Here is an 11210-nt window from a genome sequence, read left to right on the forward strand (position 1 = left end):
CCTGGCTGCTATTTCCTGTGCATCTCTCCTACAGAACACTTCTTCTTCTTCCTCTTCTTCTTCTTCTTCTTCTTCTTCTTCTTCTTCTTTGGTTGAAGTCAATAAGCTGTATCCTATTTGGCCACTTAATCTTCCCAACACACCACTTTCCTCCATTATTTCATCAATCTGACTAGAGACGGTATATTGGGTGTGCCTGCTTGGAACACCACTAAGAGGCTAGGAAGAACATGAAGCACATCTGTCAAGGGCAAACGTTTTCCATAGCATTCCATTCTTGTTAATAGTTCTACATAGCTTTTTAAAAAATGTACTCAGAACATGTTTTCTTCATTTTGTTTATCCTTCAGTCAGCCCCATCAGGTCAGCCACTTTTGTTCCTCTTTTACAGAAAATAAACTGAAGCTGAGATTATAGCTCACTGTACAATCCTTTATACACAATACTTGAGCTGTACAAACCAACAAGTGTACACTCCTGCACATAAATCTTTGTCCGTGTGTAAAGACAGATTGTACCTGTGTTCAGTGTAACATATTACAAAACCTATTGTCATTTCTCAATGAGTGTTTGGCTGGGCAAGGCTGACGCAGTGACTTTGTTGTGGAACAGGTAAGAAACATGTGGAGATCTCTACTAAAGTGTAGTGGCTAGGAGGCTGAAACCTGCAGTTTCCCAGTCAAAATCTCATCTCTTACATGAAACCATTATGTGGACTTTAGCCAAATTAATATCTTCAGTCTCAGTTCCAAATCTGCAATATGAAGATCGTAACCTTCATATTGTAGTAACCATCTCTGCAAGGTTTTTGTAAGGCTCAAAACTAGATAATCTTTGATGGCTACTAAAACTTCCACCCTGAATCTCAGTTTATTGTACTCAACAGCACTTCATTGGTTTCATTTTGGTGTTTTGTTTTGGATTTTGAGGTTATTAATTTCTTGGTGAATTTTAATATGTATGTATGATTTTATTGTTGATTTTGTTGTACAAATACTCTGAGAGATATTTTACCTAAAAAGTGGTTAGGGGTTTGGTGTGTGTGTCACCGGAAAGTGTGGTAGATTTCCCTTTCCATTACCCTGACCTGCCTTGGGGCTTTTCTAGACAAATGCTTTATTGTAAAATGAATGCACAGTTACAACTCAGTTGTTTCAGAGGATCTAAAAATCTCTAACAATCACACCTGCTGTGGAAAACATCTGCATCCAGGGATCAATATTTATTATGTTTTCAATGGGGAAATGTCATGTCCTTTTCTAGCTAGTGTATCAGATGATATAGTGAGTTCAATGTGGGGGAATGTGTCTCATCAGTGTCAGTGAACCGAATGGTTGATACTCCTTCATATTTGTGCCTTTGGTGGTGGTGGTGGGTTTAAAAATATCTATATCTAACACAGGTAGATGGAAATAGACACATATATTCTGTAGTAACTGATTACTCCTCTATTGTAGCATTTAAGTGCAGGAGTACACATTCTGCATTTTAAAAATTAAAGAGATATGGCCATAGCTCAGTAGGAGAGCATCTGCTTTGCATGTAAAAGCTTCAAGGTTCAATTCTCAGCGTTTCAAGGTAGGGCTGGGAAATACGGTATCTCTTCCTGGAATCCTGGAGAGCCACTGTCCATCAGTGTACACCAGTGTTCCCCAAACCTGGGTCTCCAGCTGTTTTTGGACTACAGTTCCCATCATCCCTGACCACAGGTCCTGCTAGCTGGGGATGATGGGAGTAGTGGTCCAAAAACAGCTGGACACCCAAGTTTGGGAAACCCTGGTGTACACAATACTAAGCAGGGCAATACTTGCCCATGAGGCAAGGTGAAGTTACTGTCTCAGCCAGCAGGATCCACTGGGCCAGCAGATCCTGATGTAGTTCTTTGTTCTTCCTATGCTCCTGATGTAGATCTTCACTCACATCTTCTTACCAGGCGGGGCAGCATTTAGTTGTTCACCTAAGGCACCACAATGTATTGGGCTGGCCCTGATACTGAGCTATATAAACCATTGAAATTATTCTGTACAAGGCAGCTTCCTATGTTCCTAAGTGGCAGATGGTAAACCTCTGCAGGGTTGCTGTTTTTCCCCCTGCAGCAATGGCCCACCACTTCCTGACATTTTACCTCCCACTACTTAAAAAAATGTAGTTGTTTGAATCTTGCACCCTTCCTCCTCTCCAATACTGCAGTGCATATCTCCTCTGTTCAATTTAGAACATATGTGGAGGAAAGGAATTTTAGGCCCCTGGCTATAGTCATTGCACAAAACCTTCTTCCACCTATTCTAAGGAAGAACAGACACTGCAGGGCCGGATTTAGGTTTGATGAGGCCCTAAGCTACTGAAGGTAATGGGGCCCTTTATATGTCTAGCTGTCCTTTGTCAATAACAAATTGTTGCTATTTTTTGTGTTGGATAGATGCTATATGGTAATTTATGGACCTAATAGGTATCTAAAGCCATTTGCACATAACAAAATATGTATTTTATCAAAGTAATTGTTGAACTGAAATACAATTAAGAAGTATATTAATAGGGAAATAATTATTAAGTTCTAACTGTATGTAGGTTTTATTTTATTTGTTTTTTATCTTATATTTTGGAAATCTAAATCCAGGTGTTTTTTTCTTTTGTTTTTCTGGGGGGCCCAAGAGAGTGGGGCCCTAAGCTATAGTTTGTTTAGCTTATGCATAAATCTGGCATTGAATCACTGTCTCTCCAACTTAAGCTTGCTCAGAGTCACTTTGAGGATAACATGGGATAAGGTTGGTGTAGACGACAAATGCAACAAATTCAGCAAATTCTGGGTTTTTTACACTGTGGTCTCGAAAGATCTATGGGGCATAATAGTTTTGTTTTGGGTTATTAAAATATACCTATGCATTGTGTTCATTTTCTTGTAACAAAACTAGGCCATATATCATGCAGCAGCAATAATGTAAGCAATTCCCTGCATTGGAAATTCTTTTGCATAGCAATTCTGCCACTGCAGTCCTGCAACATCTTAAAAGTTGCTTCTGTCAAGGCATTCACTTTTGCTCTCTGAAAAGTGTTTCACCTGCTCTCTGCTCTAGCTCTATAGAGAATAATTTATCCTTCCTTATTTTCTCGTTGTATTATAACATACTGAATCTAACCACCAGAAAGGGTATATGATGGGCCAGTGTATCGGATTCATCTGCACTGATTCCACAGTGCAATGTGATGGATTTATTTGGGTCTTAGCAGTTATTCCATCAAGCCTTAATTGAAAATACTGTCAAACTGGAAATATAAGGATCTTTGGTGTAAAACCTTCTGGAGTACAACTTTCTAACTCCAGCAAAGATGTTTTTGAGCCAGCATCCATGCAGTTTGAGAAATATAGTCTCTGTGAATGAGTATCACTGAAGCATTCTAAGGAAACACAACTGTTTGTACTTCTCCTGGGAATTAAGAAGAGAGCTTGTATCGAAATTCTTATTGCACCATCTGTATTGTGCATCAAGTGTGGTATAGTGGACGAAGTGTTGGAAAGACCTTTGTTCAAATCCCTACTCACTCGTGAAACTGACTGGGTGACAGGTTCTGTCACTCCCCTTCATCTAAACCTACCTCACAGGGCTGATGGGAGCAGTAAAGGTGAGAGGCACCATGTATGGAACTCTGAACTCTGTGGAGGATAAAAATAAATATATGATAAAAATATAAATAGTAATACTGCATGGATGAGCTATAAAATCACAAAACATGCAGCAAAGTAAAGCCTGGAATTATAGATTGTTAGACCTTTAAAATAACCCCTTCTAAGTTGTTTCCAAAGTTCCCCACTTCCCTTAGCATAGAGCATAGATTAAAAATGGTTTATTTCAAACTCTTCAAAGGTCAGATTCATGTGCTTTTCCATACAGCAGCAAGTAAAGACAGGCAGTATAACTTAGGATCCAAATTGGCAAAGGTTTCTAAATTATTTGTATAGCAACACAGAGATGGTTTGCTGAAGCCACTTGGTTTAAGCTTGGAGCATCCAGCTTCGACCTCTTTACTGGTAGGTTCATATGGTGGAATGGGGGAACAAAGGCTTGATAATCCTTCCTCCCAAGGCGAGGGGGAGTGACCTAGCTAGACCTGGCAGGACAGCTTACGGTATGGTCTTAACCCCTTCATGCATTAATTAGAGTTAAGCATGTTGGTTATATGAGGCTGGATAACCCACATATAGCTCCCACTGATATAAATGAATGTAATATATTCACTGGCAAAAAGCAATGCATACCAATTAACTGACTGGTTCTTCCAGCAACCATTGTATCATAGCTATTTTACTTGAGTTTCACAGAAACAGATATGCTTGAAAAGTACCGGCTATTCATTCAGCACCTGGATTTTCTTCTTAACTCCAGTAAAGAGTTACTGGAGAGTAGCATCATCCTCAAAAAATGCACCTATAATTTATGCCTTTGTCATCTCCAGGACTGATTACTGTTGAGTGCTTTGCTTGGGGCTGTCCTTGACGTGTGTCTAGGACTGTCCTAGTAAATAGCTTGGGAGCGTCATCTAGTGTAGAAAGAGGAAATGGAAGACATGCTGATCTTGTTGAAACTGCACACCAGCCTGCTAGCTGACCTATAAAGCTCTAAATGGCAGAGCTGTGCACACCTTAAGCTCAATTTCCCATTATAGCCTTCTGGAGACTCATTGGTACCTAACTCTTCCAGCATCCAAAACGCAATGGAAAGCTTTAAATGTTTAGACAGACATTTTGCACTTAGAATCCCCATAAGGAGGATTGTTTTCTTTTAGTTTTGTATGTTGATGGGGTAGAGAGCACCATCCATGGAGCTGCCCTGGAAGAGAACTCAGAAACTTCAACCGGTCCAAAATGTAGCAGGTTACTGGCTGGGGCTCCATTTAAAATACGCAAAACCCTGAGTTAAAACAGCAGCACTGGTTGCCAGTTCATTTCTAGGTCAATTTCAAGCTCACATTAGTGTTTAAAGCTGTTCATGACTTAGGCTCCAAATAGCTGAAAGACTTCTGTCAGAAGTTTGGAAGTCTGTGGCACCTCTAAGTTGTAGAATTCCCTCCTCACAGTGGTGTGTTTGGCATCTTCATCATGTACTTTCTGTTTGATGCTGGCCTTTGATATGTGAGAAGTGTGCTTTTAGGAACCATCCTATTATTATGACCCTTGCCTATGAAAGTTTATGTCATGATGAATTTGTTAATCTTTCAGCTGCAACTAGACATTGAATTTTATTTTTGATAGAACAAACCATCATCATTATATAAAGTTTATTAAGTTCCAACTTAGTTTTAAGAGCCACGTGCATCTTTGTATGGGGGTGACTTTCACTTTTACGTTCTTGGTAATGAAATTCCAAGTCCTCATGAATAACCTTCACTATGTAAATCAATGCACTGGTATTTTGTTGGGTTTTCCAGCAGGAAAACTCCAGTGCATGTCTGAAGTTCCCTTGTGCTCATTTTGAAATAAAGCTGAAGCTGTTTAAATGTCAGCATTTTAAGTCACCAGTCAACATAAAAATTCTCAGTCTGGGTTACTGAAATTTAATTATTAGGGACAGCTGGGGCTGGTTTTGATTTTTGACTCTGAGGATCCATAAAAAGAAATTCCGTCTCCTCTCTGTCACACACACAGTCAGTCAGACTTTCAGCTGAGAATGGTGAAGAAGGTATTCATTTGTAAAAATACAGTGGTACCTCGGGTTACAGATGCTTCAGGTTACAGACACTTCAGGTTACAGACTCCGCTAACCCAGAAATATTACCTTGGGTTAAGAACTTTGCTTCAGGATGAGAACAGAAATCGTGCTCCGGTGGCGCAGCAGCAGCAGCAGGAGACCCCATTAGCTAAAGTGGTGCTTCAGGTTAAGAACAGTTTCAGGTTAAGAATGGATCTCCGGATTGAATTAAGTACTTAACCCGAGGTATCACTGTATTTTTATTATTTTATTATGCATAATATAACATATGCAACCATAAACAAGTAACATACCAACAAACATCCTTACAAGATTGCAAGGCACAAATTTATACAAGCTTTATATAATAAAGCAAGACTTTTTGAAAGGAATATAGGTATCCCTAGTGGTTTGAGATATTCTCCTCTCCTCTGTATCTGTGTATAGTACTGGAAAAATGGATACCAAATTTCCAAGGAACTGCTACATTTGGCTTTCCCCCATGGCAACCTGCTGTGATGTGTTAAACATCAACACTCATTTTCCATATCCAGTTGATCAAGGCTTGACTAGAAAAGCCACACTGTGATTTCCAGTTTGTGGGCTATTTCTAAGCTAGCTGGAATAAGCAGAAGGTGAGCAATCTCTTTATGGAGCAAGCACTCAGGCCTTTATATGTTCTGGTGAAAAGATTCAGTTCCTTGCCCACTTTTCATCTCTTTAGTTCTTAAATGCATTCAGATTCCAAGTTCACGACATGCTTAATAATTACTTGGGAAAAAGGAGATGCCAATACCAAAAGTTAAGGGCCCTGATCTTTGATAGAGATGTGTATTTATTATTTGCACCTACTGCCTGTGTGTGTGTGTTAGTGTTTGTGTGTGCTCAGATCTCTTTTGTTGGATTGTAATGAACATCACTCACTTACTGACTCTAAACATTTATGTATTTTTTGCTCTATAAGACTCACTTTTTCCCTCCTAAAAAGTAAGGGGAAATGTGTGTGCGTGTTATGGAGCGAATGCAGGCTGCGCAGCTATCCCAGAAGCCAGAACAGCGAGAGGGATTGCTGCTTTCACTGCGCAGCGATCCCTCTTGTTGTTCTGGCTTCTGAGATTCAGATTTTTTTTCTTGTTTTCCTCCTCCAAAAATTAGGTGGTTCTTGTGGTCTGGTGCGTCTTATAGAGCAAAAAATACGGTACACTGTTATGCCTGCTTGCAGTACTGAGATAAAGCCACTACAGTTTACATATAGAAGCAAGCTTGCTGCTGTTGTGCTCCTGTGGTTTCCAAAGCAGTCATGGAATGGCGCAGTAAGTCAGAGAAGCAAAGTAAAGGGCAGAGGTGGAGAATGTTTCCCCCCCTGTTAAGGTCCATATTCTGTTATGGGAAATCTGATGGGCAGCACATCCTGGCATCCAACAGTGCATGTGGCCACAGGACTCTCTCTTCTTTCTGCCGCTGCCACCGCTTTGCCCATTTTTTTCTATCCTTGCCATCCACAAGAACTCGGGCCAAGGCTTCATACAGCCCTCGAGGATCAATACTATCAAGGATCAATATTATAGAATAGCTTCATGGATTTCACTCTGTCTCCATGTGCACTGTTCAGCTGTAGCTAGCAGCAAGTATCACAAAGCAACAGCTATTTTTGTAGACAATTGAATAGGCAAACAAAATTTTGCAAAACAGATATTAGGAAGGACGAAGCAGTTGCCCTTTCAGTTGAGATCTTTAGAGATACTTCACCCCAGAGTATAAACAAAATGCATTACTTTCATAGCCTTTTAACTATGTGGTTGAATACTGGCTATCCTGCAAGATTCTCAGTTATTTTCACAACAGTTATTATCCTTTCCTTTCCCTAGTTGTTTATAGTATCAATGTTTGCTCAAGCTGTAGACATATTAACAAAGGAGATGCCCAATTGTAAGAATATAATTTTAGTGCCCAAATTAAGAAATAATTTTATCAAAGGAAAGGGATTATGGAGTTGTTGTTTTTTTAAAAAATGACAGCAGCAGCAGCAGAATCGTTTCACTTGCTCTCTGTTCTTTGCCCAAATTCTAGTTAAGACATAAATGATTTTAGATTTTCAGCTTAAGGTTTCTGCTGAGCAAGGCAGACAAAAGGAAACTGAAGATTTCATTTTAATCTGTTAGCTTTCATATAGCACCTAACACACTCCATTATTCCTCTTTGTTAGGTTATAAGTCATCTTTAATGATTTATTGGCTGCATGCTTCTGTCATATATAAAAAAGCTTATTTTATTTTTCTCTGGTCTCTTTGTGAAGGCAGGTGAAGACATCTTCCTTTTATAAGGTATTTAGCTGGATATTCTTACCCTTGCTTTTATGAAGTTATACTTTTATCCTATTTAAACTGGGTTGAGATTAGATAGATAGATGATAGATAGATAGATGATAGATGATATAGATAGATAGATAGATAGATAGATATAGATAGATAGATAGATGATAGATGATAGATAGATGATAGATAGATAGAGATAGATAGATAGATAGATAGATAGATAGATAGATAGATAGATGATAGATAGATAGATAGATGATAGATAGATAGATAGATAGATAGATAGATAGATAGATGATAGATAGATAGATGATAGATAGATAGATAGATATAGATAGATGGATGATAGATAGATGATAGATAGATAGATAGATAGATAGATAGATAGATAGTAAGTAAGGGACCCCTGGATGGTTAAGTCCAGTTTGGGGTGCGGCACTCATCTCCACTTTCAGGTTGAGGGACCCGGCATTTGTCCACAGGGTCATGTGGCCAGCATGACTAAACCGTTTCTGGTGCATGGAACACTATGATAAGTGTCTGAGTGCACAGAAATGTTGTTTACTTTCCTGCCACAGCAGTATCTATTTATCTACTCATGCTGGTATGTTTTCAAATTGCTAGATTGGCAGGAGCTGGAACAAAGCAACAGGAGCTCACCCCATCGTGCGGACACACACACACACACACACACACACACACACACCACTTTGTGAAAATAGCTTCATTGTTCTACTCAGTGATCTGTGTACTAATGATATCCAGGTTAAACTACTGTAATGAAGTCTACATGGGGCTACCTTTAGAGATACTTCAGAAATTTAAACTGGTGCAAAATGCAGCAGTCTGGCTACTGGAGGTTACTAGGCAGTCAGAACATGTGGCACCTATATTGTACACCTTGCTCTAATCGCCTGTGTGCAAACATAAGGGGAGAGGAACATTGCCAAGTGACATTAGCCATCAAAAAGATTCCTTCAATCATGATTTAGCACTATAAATTAATAAAGACAGTCATTATGGCCAAATGGATATCCAAACAAGATTGGAAAGTCTGGACTAGATGGGATGCACGACCCCCTGCAATTAGCAGTCCATGGGAAAATTCTACTCTATAAAATAGATGGAAAACCAAGCTTCCAAGAGATTTGGTGTGCAGTGAGTAATAGAATAGAAGCAGTGGGAGGCTCAGTGCAGGGATGGAAACATCCCCAACATGATGGATGCACTGGTACTCATTTATCCTAACCTTTATCTGAACTAGCCAAAGTCTTCCTATAAAGTCCCCTTGGAGTCCACTGGACCCATGCAGTCAATTCCCTCCTACTAGATGTTTTTAGCCAAGGGATAGACAGGGATCGAGAAGGCATGTAGTCAGTTCCACCACTGCAAAGATCTTGTCTACAGCCTCATTATGTATCCTGCATTGCATGTCTGTGCTTCAGGCTGGTCCAAATAACTAATCCAAAGGACTCAGAAAATCTTCTAATCGATAAGGAGTGACCTTTAGTGCAAAGCTTTGCCTTACATTTATGTAGAAAAGGTGCAGAAGTTGTTTCAATTTGATGGAAGCTTTTGATACAATTGCTGCTTCACACCTTTGTGAATGGATATATTACATGAACAGAAATAACTCAGTCTGTATGAGTTTCACCTTTCTAGTTCCACCATGCTTTCTGAAGACAGGTTTATGGTGGGCCTGATCCAGCTTGCGACCTCATCTTTCTATGCTGCTCATGTGTGCCCTGCTCAACACGTGGGGATCTGTTTTCCAGATTAAAACATGGGCTATTGGAAGTGAGATAACCCTCCTAAGCTGGGCTCATTAGCACACATACTTAGTTCAGGGTAGTTGTTTTCAAGTACCAGCACTACATCTGCCCTTCATGCTCTGAAAACTCAATAGCATATCTATAGGATATAATGAAATGCCGAATTTCTATGAAGTGTAGCCTCTCTCAATGGCACTGAGTCACACGGCGGAGTAAATATCTTTCTGGATGATAAATATTCTCTCCAGAACTTCTGCCAAAGTGACTTGGTTGTTTCTTACTGGTTTTTGGTTAAGTTAAAAACAATGTGGCAATGATTCAACCAGTACAGAAACATATGGGGACAAAAGAAAAGGAAACGACTCTAGAGGCTTATATTTGCTTTGCATTTTTTAAAAGCAATGTCAGTTTTCTCGCCCTCTGCAATTTGGGGTACTTCAGTAAGGATGATGAGGCAAATTGCATTGCAGTGCCACCTTCTTCCTTGAGTGCTTCGAGGGTAGGACTTGCCAATTAAAAGGATCAATACAAGATGTTACAGTGCCCATTTTCACTGAAGTAAGGTGTCCTTCCTTTTGTTTTGTTACTGATGGAATGCATTACATTTTCCTGGAAATCACACACACAGCTAAAAGGAGAGGGTGTTCTCTCCCCCCGCCCCTTGTGCTGGATTTGTTTAATGCTGAAAGTGGAGGTTTGGGGTTGCTTCCAGTGTTAGTGCTACGCAGAACAGACCCACTCAAAGTAAAGTTCATTAATTTAAGTGGCTCCACACTGAGTTTAACTTGGTCAGAAACAACGCTTGGAAAAGCAGTCAGGTTTGTTGGGCTGTGGGGCAAATACCGTACTGATCATGCCTTCAGGCCAGTAATGTTGCTTTTTCTTGATGCCACATCATGTAAGTCTGCTGTGGTTTCTGCTTCCGCCCTGCAAATATATGGAAAACCAAACCCTGATTTATCAATTAATGCCTTGAGCTTCTGGCTGCCCAGGGAAATGGCAGCAATAAAAACCTCTCATACAGTCCTGCCCATTTACTCAGATCATCACCAGAGGCCAGGCAGTTAACAGCCTGGAGACAGGGCCTTTTCTGTGTTGGTACTGTGCCCCCGAAACACCAGTCCAGAAGAAGTGAATCTGGTGCCTGCAGTGTTATTTGATACTCCTGTATTTTTGTTGAAATTGTACTTAGTGTTTCTGCTTCATTTTTCACTTGCGATTTTAATCTAGACCATGATTTTTTGATCTGATAAAAATAAAATTACATGTGGAATTCAACATTGTGCTATGGGGAACATCCTGTCAGTGCTAGCATTCTAGCTTGCCAAACAGAAATATCTCCCTTCTGCTCCCCCATGCTCTTCTTGGGGTTCCCACAACCCCCCAAGCCAGTTTTGGGGGTGCCAGGAGAGGGAGAAAGCCCCATTTGTGCAAGTGGA

The sequence above is a fragment of the Podarcis gaigeae genome (assembly GCF_964106915.1).
Source record: "Podarcis gaigeae genome assembly, chromosome: 3".
Taxonomy (NCBI): Eukaryota; Metazoa; Chordata; class Lepidosauria; order Squamata; family Lacertidae; genus Podarcis; species Podarcis gaigeae.